The sequence below is a fragment of the Apodemus sylvaticus genome, chromosome 5 (genome assembly GCF_947179515.1).
Source record: "Apodemus sylvaticus chromosome 5, mApoSyl1.1, whole genome shotgun sequence".
Taxonomy (NCBI): domain Eukaryota; kingdom Metazoa; phylum Chordata; class Mammalia; order Rodentia; family Muridae; genus Apodemus; species Apodemus sylvaticus.
Window position 1 is genome coordinate 122,096,380 of NC_067476.1, and position 15,295 is coordinate 122,111,674.

Consider the following 15,295-nt stretch of genomic DNA (forward strand, 5'->3'; position numbering starts at 1 on the left):
GACAGACCTGGCTGCATACAAAAAGTAGCCGAGCAAGCAAGCCAGCAATCGGTGTAGATCATGGTCACTGGGTCTGGTACCTCCACAAGCTTGCTGATGTGCCACCCCTCCCCCAATCCATATGATGGTTTGTGACTGGTAAGCCAAGTAATCCATTTCCACCCTAAGATATTTGGTCAGTATCTTATTACAATAGAAAAACATTTTGACATATTTTCACCAAAACTATTTCCCACCTTTATTCCCTCTTATTCTCTGATTTCAATCCTTTTTCCAAATATCTCTCATATGTTCATATCTTTTAACTATTTTTGTCTAGGCATATGAGAGGAAATGTATGATTCTGTGTATGATTTATTTTTCTTAGCACAGTTGTCTGTAGGAACATCATTTTTCTACAAGCGACATTTTGTTCCTCCTTATGGTTCAATAATACTCCATTGTTATGCATAAATATATGTGTATGATATTTGTATTTGCATATATTATATAATATATACACATTATTTTCTTCACCTGTAATTAACGTTTTTCCAAAACTTTCTTGGGTATTACTTGGCCAGAACTGTGAAGTTAGTTTATTCTCTGGAAAAACAAGTTAGAGGCTATATTCATCTGACAAAGAGGGAGCTGATTCTGGGCAAACCCCAGGTGTGCACTAGACAAAGAGGGTCTTGAATCAATAGATTTCCAACTTGTAAAGTTCTTTGAAAGCACTCTGACAAAGGGACAATGGACTAGGGGAACTTTACAATATCTCAGATTTTGAAAAGAGTTGAACACAACAGTCTCAAATCCATCAGTAAAGAGCAACAGCTCAGAAACCTGGGGATGTGACTACAGAAAAGGGTTTGGGGGTTCTAAAGCTGTGCAATCGATGTCTCATCTCTCCACGTTCCTGTCCCATAAGAAGGGAGATCCTTCAGTTTTCTGGGAAGACTTGGGGCAGAACATGAAGTGTGATGTGGCATCTGAGTCAGAGCAAGTGGTACAAAACACAAAAATTAGGGAGATAATGTCTGAAAGGTAAATTAGGTAAAGAAGTCTGAAGCTCAGAGATTCTGAACAACTCCTGACCCTGGCCATAAAATATAGAAGCTACATGGATCACAGGTCATTAGTGAGAGAATTTGGTTCAGTATCCTAAAAGAAATAAAATAAACACAGTAGCTGGGCTCTTCTTCAACCAAGTAGTATTGGCTAAGTACATAATACCTCTATTTCACTGTAGTGCTCATTTGTGTTTATATATTTTTATGATTTTTTTAAAATTGTTATGTTCTCTTTTAATTTTTATTTTCTCACACCATCATACCTAGCTTCACTTGTAACTTTGACATTGCTTGCAAGAGAGAGTCTCTATTGAGGAATTGTCTCCATCTCATTGGCCTGTAGGTATATCTATGGGATATTGCTTTATTGCTAATTGATGAAGGTAGTCAGGATCATCCTGGCCTGAGATGTATGATAAAGTTAGCTGAACAAACTAGGGAAATTCAGCCAGTTAGCTATATTGCCCCATCATCTCTGCTTCAATTTTTTTTTTTTGCCTCCAGTTTACTGCCTCTTTGAGTTGCTTCCATGATTTCTTTCAGTTGTGGATTATGATACGCAGGTTGGAAGATGAAATAAATCCTTTCCTGTTTTGTGTCATGGTGTTTATCACAGAAACAGAAAAGAAAACAGAATATATATATATATATATATATATATATATATATATATAAAGTTTTAAGTTTTTCAATGTTTTCTTTTTTTTAATTTTTTTATTTGATATAATTTATTTACATTTCAAATGATTTCCCCTTTTCTAGCCCCCCACTCCCTGAAAGTCACGTAAGCCACCTTCTCTTCCCCTGTCCTCCCACCCACCCCTTCCCACTTCCCCGTTCTGGTTTTGTCGAATACTGCTTCACTTAGTCTTTCCAGAACCAGGGGCCACTCCTCCTTTAGTAGTTATATACTTTTGTAATTTAAATGTCAATTGATATCTCGCAGTTGTTCTTACATCTTTTCTTTTCTTCAAATTTTTCTCTAATATTTTTCTTATTTTTACCCAGATACTTTCCTTCTGTTTCTTTTAAATTAGGTGTACATGTGTGTTTATGTACATGGAATTTACACATTTCAATAGAGGTTTCCTCAGAGTGCAGAATAGGGTTTGGAATCCCTGGAGTTCAAGTGCAGGAGCTTATGAGCTTCCAGTGTGGATTCTTGGAACCAACGTCTGGTCCTCTGTAAGAGCGGTGCATGCTGTTAATGACTGATACTTACCCAAGATTACTCTCCATTCATTTAGCCTCCATTTATCCAAACAAATCCTAGATACTCCTGTTTGTGAAACTCATAGGAGCTAAACATCAAGAGAATAATACCTTGTTCTGTAGTTAATATGGGAACTTCAAAAAAATCGTATTTTTTGCTAAAGTTGACTTTCCCTTTAATGTAAACCCAAGTGAAAATAGCCTACCAGAGAACTTTCATAAAAGAAAACCAAAACATGTTGCAAAAGAAGAAAAACTAAAAACTGAAAGACATATATATATAAGCTAACTATAAGACAGGTTCAAAGCAAGAAATCTAAAAACACAAGACAACAGGCAACACCCCTGCCAAAGCATTTTCACAGATTGATACCTTTCTATTGCTGTCAAACAAATATAATACAATAGCTGAAATATAAGAAATTCCATATTCTGCCTTCAAAACATATCAATTGACCAAATAGAATATTCAAAGATACAATTATTTTAATTAACGATGTGGACAAAAAGTTTATAAAATCCATTCAAGACATAGATAATAAAGTTATTCAAGTAGATGAAAACATTAATAACTTGGAGGAAAGGAAAAAGGAGAAAACTTCAGAAAGAAAATTGAGTTACTGAAAAAGAACAAACAAATTCTGAAAATGAAAGAATTTGTCAATTAAGTTAAAAAATAATAGAAAGTATTATGAATAGATAAGATGAATCAGGGGAATTAGTCTCAGGAATGAAGTAAAAAGTTGAGGTAATAATATATATGGACATAAAGGAGAAAAAATAAAAAACAAAACAAACAAAAAAAAACAAAGTAATCAACTAAACACCACCAACAACAATAAAAAATCCCAAGGAGAATGACACAGAGTAGGGATGAACTCTTGTATACTGTGTGGATTCATCACCTATAAATAAAAACATGATGGTCTATTAGAAAAGAGCAGCAAATAGAGGGTGGATGTTCCAGTAGAGAGATTGGAACTCTGGGAGATAGGCAGAGGCAGAAGATTCACCTGAACTCAGATGAATCCAGAATCTCAGAAGTCAGATGTATGAAACTGAGGAAATGTAACAAAGAATAATATGAGTTAATGTGAGCTGTGAGCTTGTCAAGGGCAGGGTAAAGAACAAAGTTTGTGGCCTAGGCATTTAAATAAATAACAAGCTTCCAAGTCACTGTTCGAACTGGGCATGAGTGAAAAAAGCCCACGATTCTATCAGCGTTCCATGAAATCTAGGATACACTTAAGAGACTCAATCAAAGACTCTATGGGATAGAAAGGGGAGTTGAGATAGGGAGGAGGAGGAGATTGGTGGTTTGTGGAGGGGAAACTGTGAAGGGGGATAACATTTGAAACATAAATAAATAAGCTATAAAAATAAAAAAAAATCAAATGGTTTAGACAAGCAATTCATTTCAGTTGCAGCTGATATTTTTCTGATCTTATGGGAAAAAAATAGACTTCTAAAACACAGGAAGCATTTAGAACTCTAAATAGACTTGAAGAACATCTTCATGACACATATATGTCAACATGACAAAGATATAAAGCAAACAAACCATATTAAATGTGAAAGGGGAAAGAAGGTTAAAACATAAGAACAAGACTACGCCTGTTGTCAACAGCCCTAAGAGTCAGGAAAGCATGGTAGGATGGATTTCAAGACTTAAAAGTAAATAATTACCTAGCAAAAATATCTACTAAAAAATGGAGAAATCAGAATATTTCCAGACATGCATAGCAAGTCGGCTAAGCTAACATTGCAGAAAATTTTTAAAAGAATTCTATACATAGGAGAAGAAAAGGACAGTTTCACACATGTATGCAGAAAAAAGAATAAATGTCATGAGAACAGCAGATGAACACAGAAGAAACTGGGACTGGAATCAATCCTGTGAGCTGGGAAGAAATCAGTCATGTCCACACAGAAAACCAGTAACCATCCAACACGATCCAGAAAGGAATAATAATTAACAAACCAACCAGAGCAACTGTCTTAGTAAGGGTTTCTATTACTGTGTTGAAATACCATGACCATTATGCAAATTTGGAGAAAATTGTATTTAGCCTACACTTCCATATTACTGTTTATTGCTGAAGGATGTCAGGACAGGAATTCAAACAGAGCCACATCTTGGGGGCAGGAGTTTATACAGAAGTCATGGAGGGGGTTGCTGCTTACTGTCTTTCTTCCCATGGTTTGCACAGCGACCTTTCTTACAGAACCCAGGAACACCACCATGAGGATGGCAACACTCACCCTGAACTGGACCCTCCCCACATTGATCATTTATTGAGAAAATGCTGTACAGCTGGGTCTCATAGAGGCATTTTCACAACTGCATCTTCCTCCTCTCTGATGGCTGTAACTTGTGTGAAGTTGATATGTAAAACCAGCCAGTATAGCAACAAACAATAAATGATGAATAATAGCAAATTCTTCTCAATTATAACCTTGAATGTAAGAACCTATAATGGACTAATTAAAGGACACAGACTAAATGACTGGATTAAAAAATCAGTATTTAGAACTTGAAAGATGGCTCTGCAGTTAAAAGCACTTGCTGCTCTTGCAGAAAGCCCAACTTTAGCACTTGGCACCCACATCAATAGCTCATAATAACCCATAACTCCAGGTTCAGGCCATCTGAGCCCTCTTCTGATTCCGCTGGCACCTGCACACATGGATGCATAAACATACACACACATATACACACATGAATAAAAATTAAAAAGAAAATCTTAAATAAAGAAGATCTAACTGTCTATCATCTCAAAGCAACTTGTATAGCTAAGAAAGACATTAATAAATGAGAGTAAAAGATTGACACCAAAATACAGAACAAATAAAAGCAACAAACCAGTTGTCACAGTAATTCTTATATCTGATAAAGTAGGGTGCAAGCAATAATTTGTCAGAAGAGAGAAAGGGGGCCACTACATATTAACAAGAATCAATTCATCAGGAGGATAACCTATTGTTTTAATGCAATGAATTTTAGGGGCCCTAATTTCATTTATATAAAAACCATGTAAAGGAATAAAAGAAGAATATATAGATCCTGACACAATAATAGTAGAGGAATCCAATGCCTGATTCTTACATTTAGATAGCTATATCAAATTAAAAACTAGTCAAAACCCTTAGAGATTAATTATATGATAGGTCATCTAGATTTTCAGATATCTGAAGAACATACCATGCTACATGTAAGAAATTCATATACTTCTCACTAGCATATGGAATCTGCTCTAAAATTGAACATATTATAAGTTCAAATTGATCCTTAATACTTTATAAAAATGGAATTAACCCCTGTTCCCCATCTTATCTGACCACAATAGGAGAATCAAAATCTAGAAATCAATAGTAAGATTAATGTCAGAAAACAAACAGGTACTTGGAGACCAAACAATATGCTTTTGAAAAGGCTTTGGATTATTTGCAATAACAGGGAAATAATTAAAACATTCTAAGAAGCTGATGAAAATGAGCACACAGTCAAGCAAACCTTCGGCATACAATGAAGGTGATCCTCAGAGGAAGCTTCATGTCTCTAAGTGTACATATTAAATAAAAACCAGAGAAATCTCAAATAGACAAGCTAACAGCATTCCCCCTGCCTCCAGAAAAACAAAGAACACTAAATCCAAAGGCAGCATATGTCAAGAAAAAGTAAACATCAAGGAAGAAAAAAATTAAGCAGGGACAGAAAGAAAAATAGGCTCAATCAATTAAATAACTTGTGGTTCTTTAAAAACATTAACAAAACTCACAAGCCGCAAGACAAACTATCCAAAGATGAGAGTGGGAGAAAACAAATTAATAAAGAATTGAGAAGAAATTGTTCAAATAGACTCCAAAAAACCCCATAAGCTCATCAGGGAATCCTCAGAAAACATACTCCAGCAAGGTGGATACCCTGAAAGTATGGACAAGTTTTTAATCTGTGTCAATTTAAAAATCTGAGATATAAACAAGTTAAACAGACACAGAGCAAGAAAGGCAATCAAGTCTTCTCACAAGCAGAAGCCCGTGGTTGGACAGAATCACTGTTGAAATGTATCAAACTTACGGAGTATCTATTGTTAATGCCACTGCTTCTCAAACTGTTCTAGTTGGTTTCTACTGCTGTGACATACACCAAAATAAAAATCATTGGGGAAAGAAAGGATTCCTTTCATTTTATATGATACTTTCTACTATTGAGGAAAGTCAAGGCAGGAACTCAAGCAGGAGTCTGAAGTAGTAACTATGGAGGAATGGTGCTTCCTGGATTGCTTCCAGAACACCATTCTTATACAGCAAAGGCCCACCTGCCTAAGAACAATACTGCCCACAGTGGAGTACATCATTTAACAATCGAAATATTGTCCCCAACTCACCCACAATCCCATCGGATGGAAGCCAAGTCTCAATTTAGTCTCTTTTTTCCTAGTTATTTATAGATTCCATTCAGGCTGACACAAACTATTGCATACTATTGCACAAAATAGAAACAATGTTACCAAACTCAGTTTGCACTGCCAATCTAAGCCTTTTACAAACAAAATCAAAGTTATATGAGAACAATAAAGCAATTTACCTTAAGAACACGCATACAAAAATTTTTGACAAAATACTCTCAAAGCAAATTCAAGAACACACTAAGAATACTATCATGATCAAGTTGGTTACGATCCCAGTGAAATGATATTTGGTCGAAACACAATAATCAATAAATCCAATATAACATATAAATAGAGTTAAAGATAGAAATCACGTGATTATCTCATTTGACAAAGTTTAAGATACTTTCAAGATAAAAGACCTTAACTAAGAATAGGCAGACATAGGCTCAACATGATAAAAAGTGTATATGGCACACCTACAGCCATATGCAATATTTGTGTGAACTTTTCAACTCAACAGAGAAAATCCCAAAGAGTATGGCGCTGGATCCCAGTATTCAGATTTATTAGAAAATATCAACATCTCTTCCAAAGGAACTGCTACTTTGCATGCTCACCAACAATGAATGAGGCTTTCCAAGCTCTGTTAACATTTGATGATGCCAATATTTCTAATATAAACCTTGTTATAAAGTATGGAGTGATATTTGGTTTTAATCTGAAATTAATTAATGATACATGTTGTTGATATTTTTACATGCACATATTTTCACGGTGTGTATTTACTCAAGTTTGCTATGTATTTTGTTTATAATCAGAATGTTTCCTTGGTTTTGAGTTTTATTAATTTACCATACTTTATTAGATATATATTTTCAAGATACTTTCTGTTTGTGGCTTATTACTTCACCTTAGGGGTAATAATTTTTCCCTATGCCAAAGTTCATCATTTTAAGAATCCTACTTTTTTTTTCCCTCTGGGACATGTTGTTTTGTTATATCTTCGTCATTGCCAAATTCAAGTACACCTATATTATCATCTAGTATATTAGAGTTTTGTACTTTATACTTAGATCATGATTTATACTTATATCTATGATTCATTTTAGTTGATATATTAAAGGTAGAAAGATTAGAATCTGGTTTTTTGGGGGTTCTATTTTGGTTTGTTTTGATCTTCTTGTCCAACTATTCCAACATCATTCGACAGAGCGAATGCTTTGAATCCAGTGTCCCTTATTGCAGAGATCAATTGACTAAAATTATGGGACTCAATATTCTGAATCTTACTTATGTTTTATTGATCTGTTTTATCTATCACAAATATTCAACAGTTGAGGTTTTTAACTGTTGAATATCTAAATAATAAGCTTGTAAGAAGAAAAAGATTAGTCATCCATTTTTGACATTTTATTTTCATAAGCAAACCTATGTAATGACAGAAGCATTTTGGTGTTAGAGTTTACATAGGTAATAGGGGTTACCACTCTAGTCTACCATTTTATGCCTAACTATCACCAGAATATAGATATGGGCTTCCTTATATCTATATTATGTCACTAATATTTACATAAATGAAATAAGCATCATTACTTTATAAATGATATTAATATTGCATAGCTTGTTATAGACTCAAAGTTTTTCAAAGGCATACAGTATAATAGATGGAGGACACTTCACCAGCATGAGGAGGATGTGGTTATATTTGGCAAAGTAAAACTGGAATGATGGCCTGTGCTCTACATGTTGAGTCAGTTGAAATGTCAGAAACTTCCAAGACTCAGCTTTCTTTTTCTCTTACCATAGCTCCTTGTTTTAGATCCCCAGTGTTATCTACCTAAAAACATCCACCCAATTCACAAGAGCATTTGAAACACACACACACACACACACACACAGAGAGAGAGAGAGAGAGACAGAGACAGAGACAGACACCCACACACACACACACATACACACACACACACACACACAGAGAGAGAGAGAGAGAGAGAGAGAGAGAGAGAGAGAGAGAGAGAGAGAAAGAGAGAAAGAGAGAGAGAGAGAGATATGCTTCCTGTCATGGCTGATATACAGGAGAATGACCTGTGTTTCCAAAATTAGTCATCATGTCTCTGTGGAGTGCCGCCAATAAAAACAAGATAAAGTTAATCTCTGCTAGCATGTTGTCCCTGTTGTATACATTTTTATTTGCTAGTAATCCTGACATGATCCACACTACATATTGAAGAGCTCATGTCTTTCATTTCTTCTGTCTCATGAGTATCTGCCGCTGGCTATAAGCATACCACTCTTTTATTGTCACTGTCACACAGAGCAATCCCCCATCAAACTTACACAAAAGAAAAAGCCAAGTGTTGAAATGTGTGCAGAAAGATTCTAACTATAGTCACAGTAGGCATGCCTTAAAACCTCAACATCTTATGGCATGTCATACCAAGTCCAAAAAGTGAAAAATGTTCTGTCAATGAACAATTCCATACCAAAAAGAAAGAAAGGAATTAAGGAGCAAGAAAGGCAGGAAGAAGGAAGAAGGAAAGAAAGAAAGAAAGAAAGAAAGAAAGAAAGAAAGAAAGAAAGAAAGAAAGAAAGAAAGAGAAGGAAGGAAGGAAGGAAGGAAGGAAGGAAGGAAGGAAGGAAGGAAGGAAGGAAGGAAGGAAGGAAGGAAGGAAGGAAGGAAGGAAAGAAAAGAGAAATAAAAAGAAAAAAGCAAAAAGATATACTCTGTCTTGTAGCTAGTAGTCAGGGGTTCTCTTTTAAGCATACCACTCTTATTTTTCAGCCAGAGTAACAACCCTGCTACTAAAACCAATGTCACATTATCTAGATAAATCATCTTTGTAAGATTTGGCAGTTCATTAGTCACAAGCAAGCAAAGAAAAATAGAAAATTGGAGTAATATTTTCATGATCACCAAGTCCCATAGAAACCTGCTTTGTGTAAGAGTTTTGCCATTTATAGACATGAAATGCTTTCTCTACAAGGGAAACAGGCGTGTTTTTTAGATTAGTGTTCAATTCATAACTCTAAATTATGTACTATCTCAAAAGAAACACCATTTCTCCTGTCATTCAAACTGAATAGAAACAATCTCAGGTTTGTTTGTTTCTTAGAATCTGGGTTTTGGAGGATGATGTGTTGTGTTTGTTCACAGTCTGGAGACTGGCAAGCTTCCGCCATTAAGCTGTAGTCATTAGAGTCTAGGAAATACAGCTGAATCAGGTCTCATATTTTTAATGTAATCATTAACTACTTGGCAAATTCTATCTTTTTAATGTGCCTGATATGCTTTTTATACACAAGACTTGGCTATTTCATTTTTTTATCATGCCAAGGGGAGATATGGAAATGTGATAAAACTCCAAGTAATCAGCCTGGTAACTTTTTAATATATCTTGTAAAAGCCTAGGTAATAATGAATTCTAATGTTATAACACTGGAAATGGCGACTGGTACATATTTACTTTTGTGGGGAGTGGTTATCTCAAGATATTGGCAACTTTTTGCATAATGTATATATTCCTTGAATTACAAGAATTCAGTAAAATTTATCGAATTAATTAATACATAATTACTTAGCTACATACTCTTTTGTCTTATATCTCATCTCTCACTCTCAACTCTATCATATATCAATTATCTACACCCTTCTCTCTGCCACACATACACCCACACCCCCACACACCCCACACACAAACATATATACACACAAATATACAAGGGTAGATTAAAATTGCCTAAAAATTTATTTAAACTCACAGGCATTACTGGGACTAAGAACAGACTTTCCGATTCAGTTAGTCTGGGATGAGATCAAAAAATTATCGGTTTAATATCTGTTCATGAAATACCAAACTACTTTGCCAGATGACCACACTTTGAAAATCACTGTTTTAATGCATGCTTATCATTTTTAGCATCTTTCTCTCCATTCAGAAAGGCTCTGTAACAAACATTTATTTCTTCTGCCTGATCCTCTCTTTTCCTCACAAATTTTTTCTAAAGTCATACTGGCAAGCTTTAGTGAATGCTCAAGCCACCAGATATCCCTTTCTATCTTTCCCCTTTTGGATGAAGTTCATAAGGGTTGAGAAAGGGAGATTAGATGTCAGGGGGGATGTGGAATGCAAAGCCATGCGAGGAAGTTTAGTAAGGTAGAGCAGGCTGAGATCCCAAGTTTCTGTGAGCACACACCTGAGGCCTAGGGGACTCCCAGCTCTCTGACAGACTCTTGACTTGGAAGCATGCTTCTCACATAAAGGAGAAGTGACATATGGTCACTTAGGCCCAAGATAGATTTCTCCATGATAATGAGGTACCTAGAGGTAGAGGGTGTGGGCGAAGGGTTAGCCAATAAGCTTCTATTTCTAGACATTCCTCCCTGCAAAACATATTTAATCCCAGGCCCACCCTGAGAAGCGGAGTACGGTTTATGCATCCATTTTCAGCCATGACAATAAACTGTTTAGAACCAACAGAGGTCTCTTCTCATCAAGATCTACTGTGGGGAACCACAAAGAAGGCCTTCGCCTACAGGGCCTCAGCCTCATCTCCTATAGAAGGCCTCTCTGCTCTGCCAGCCACAATTGCCACTAAGTATGCCTTCATCAAGCTAAGGACAATCATCCCCACTGGCACCAGCCAGAGCTCCCCTCCACCCACACACCCCAACCCTGGGCTAGCAGCAGTCCCCAGACTGCTGGTCCCCAATTCCATTCTCTGCTCTTCCACAACTCCCAGAAGTGCCTAGATGTCCAAGAGTCTGAGAATCCCATGGCCCTGGCCTTGTCACTGGTCTGGGGATCCCAGAGCCAGCATTGGCCTTCCTACATCTCAGACTGCTCTTTCCCAACCCTGGATCAGTGCCTTGACAATTCCCTATAGTCTGGCACCCGGACCGCACAACCAAGGGTGAAACAAGCACAATGGAACTCTCAGTGCCCTGTGGCAGAGCACACAGGGGTTATAACCCTACAGGGGGACAATTCTGAGAGGCACTCTTCTGTTCCACCCTTCGCTTCTTACTCTGTCTCTTCACTACTGCCTCGTGACTCATGATCCAGTAATCTCTACCAGAGGCTTTGCCCTAGGCTTTCCTTTCAAGGGAAGCAAAGTTCAATCATACTCCCCAAATATTAATCTCAGTGAGCTATTATCACTCCTATCTAATCCTTCAGCCACTCTCTGTGATGTCACATGGTCTTATTAATGTGTGTCTGTGTACAGTTTTCTTTAGAGTATATTATAGATTGAGTCAATGACCTTATTGAACATATTGCATGTGAACTATGTCTCAAAATGAACTTTACTCACACAAAATTACATTTCACAGTCCTAGGTATGATAGTATCAAAACATGAAATTAGGATGAAAGTTTTTGGTGCAGTTCAGCACATGACAGAAATGTTGGAAAATGTGTAGCACCTTTCCTGCACCAGCTTTCTGTTTCATTTTTTTACAGATTCACCAGCTGGCTATAAAACTCACATGGAAACTCAAGGAATCTTACTTGAGAAGAATATCTTGAACAATAAAAAAAGAATTAAAATATTTACTTTTGCTCCTTCAAGATATCACAGTAATCAGTACAACCATGTAAGCACACAAAAATAGAAATATGAATGAATAGAATAAAATGAAAGTCTAGAGATAGACTTATAGTGAAATGATTTTAAACAAAGACAATGGAAAATATTTCTAAAAAAGATCAGAAATAAGTAGTAGAAAAGAACAGTGCTGGGAGCTATTTCATACTCTATATCCCCCAAATTCACTCAGAAATGGACCTAATCACAAGAGCTGAATATATAAAAGCCAAGATATACATTGTCATGACCTTGGATTAGGCAAAGACAATGACCTCCCAAAATAACAACCAAAGCATAGGCATTTGAGGAAATGGAAGTTATGTTTTCATTGGATCAAGCTTTTAAAATTACATGCTCTAATATACACCATAAGTAGTATAATGATAACCTGTAAATAGAAGAAAGCATTTTAACATTATTTCTATGATAAAATATATCCATTACATAAAAGATCCCTTTAGCTCAATAACAAAAGCAGCACAATTCAAAAATGGACAAAATAATTTCAATAGATATTGCTCTAATTACACATGAAAATAGCTAATGAACACATGAAAGTAGTCAATATGGCTAATCTTCATAGAATTGTAAATTAAAACATAACAAGATTGTTTTTGTATATCTACTAGAATATCAAGTGTTAGCAAGAACATAAAGAAAATAGAACACTCCTACATTTCTATCAGGATATTTTTCAGTTCTTTAAAACGTTAATCATAGAGTTGCTTTATGACTGAGCAATTACACTTCTGGAAATACATCCAGAACTAAAAACATATCTATTCAAAATAGATATACAGATGTCAAATCTCAAAGAGTCATACTGACAGAAAGCAGAAATAATCTCAATATTTATTAGATAAGTTAATAGATAAAATGTATTTTAGCCTTACACTAGAATACTATTAAAAATAATCTAGTAGGAATAATGCTATAATACAGGATAGTCTTGAGAACACTATGTTAAATTAAGGCAGCTGTACATAAAAAGTTGAATAACTCTGTGACATTTTTGTATAAAATATCTGGTAATCCAAAAATTCTTAGTGACTTAAAATAGATTAGTGTTTTCATGGGCTATAGTGTGGAGCATTATGTCATCCAAAGGATGATATTAGGCCTAGTCCTTAGGGATGGCATCACTGGGAGGGGCCTAGCAAGAGGTTATCCATTCAATGTGTCCTTGAAGGGGATTGCAAAACGATTTCCTGTTTGCTGTTTTTGTTGCCTGGTCATTAAATGAGCCTCTTTTCTTCTCTGCAGGTGTCTGTAATCAGGAATTGGAATACCCAAACTTTGAGCCTCAGCACATTTGCTCTTCACAATTCCATGATCTCAGACATTCCTCATAGTGGCAGAAAGCTTGTGAGCACAGCAGGAGGATAGAGATAATGGACTAAGTTAACAGCTATATTATGGGGCCTGTAGGATGAGTTATATGATGGGTGAACTATATCTCAATTAAAAAATGGAAAATGGCCCAACTCTTTGCTCTGGACCAGTGCTTTACCCAACTCCAAAGGGGAGCCTAGAATTACAAAGTAAACTTCCTCAAGGTAAATCCATTGATGGTAGTATCAAATGAAAACAAAAGAAAACAAGGAGTTGGCCAGACCTTCTAGACAGAACATTTGTCTTAAAGAACTAGAAGAGATTACCTTTTCTCCAGTAGAGTAAATGCTCTGGTCCTTTCTAGTAAGCTCTCCTTTTAAGCAACAAGAAGAGCAATGGGGGCTCAAGCCAGAAGGGTGGACTAGGAGGGTAACCTGGTGAGAAGTCATGACTCCCAAGAGAAAGGTATCAGACTCTACAGAGCTGTTTCTAGCTTCAGAAACAGAATTATCCCTGAGTCACGGAGTCTTTATTTCTAAGTTGACAGCCATGTGGACAAGGGTTTTTTATGAGAATTCAATGAGTTGATATTTATAAAGCATTTATAAATGTGTCCAGATTGTAGTATCATATAAATGTTTATTGATCAAATATATCATATTAAAATAGCACAATAAATTTACAGTGAACATACTTATACAATATATTAATGTACATATTCCATATAGCATCTAGTAAAATAAAGTATAACAGAAGTTGCAGATTATTGACCCTCATAAATTTTGTTCTTTGACTGCAAAGAACAGCCCATAGTTTTGTACATCTTTTCACAGCCCAGTGCTCTCTATGGTTATGATGAATTTCTAAACTGAACATCCCAAAGTCCACACTTCCTCCTGTTCTGCCCTTGAAGACAACATGCATATCATTTGTTGCCTGTCCCTGCATGACAAACATTGCACAAAGCTTTCTTTCTCTGTACAATGAAATGAATTATATGTCCCAAGATTTATGTATTAAGGTCTTAAACACAAAAGTATTAATATATGAATATTAGCTAATTTGGCTGGAACCCTCATTATGGCATTGGTATCTATACAGAATGATATCAGAGTCAGAAATTGCATCTTTTTTAAGCTCTACCTCTATTTCCTAGTTTCTATTTGCATGCAGATGTACCAAAAAGATTATGTGAATATAGGAGATAGTGATCAATTTTAACTAAAAAAAAAAAAAAAAATCAGTGTTAGAATGAAACCTACCTTATTACACTCTGTTCTGGGACTGTCCATCCTCTAGAAATGCAAGAAATTAGTTTCTGAACTCAGCCTCAAATGGGTTTTCTTTTTTTTTTTAATTTTTTTATTCGATATAATTTATTTACATTTCAAATGATTTCCCCTTTTCTAGCCCCCCCCCACTCCCCGAAAGTCCCGTAAGCCCCCTTCTCTTCCCCTGTCCTCCCTCCCACCCCTTCCCAGTTCCCCGTTCTGGTTTTGCCGAATACTGTTTCACTGAGTCTTTCCAGAACCAGGGACCACTACTCCTTTCTTCTTGTATCTCATTTGATGTGTGGATTATGTTTTGGGTATTCCAGTTTTCTAGGTTAATAACCACTTATTAGTGAGTGCATACCATGATTCACCTTTTGAGTCTGGGTTACCTCACTTAGTATGATGTTCTCCAGCTCCATCCATTTGCCTAAGAATTTCATGAA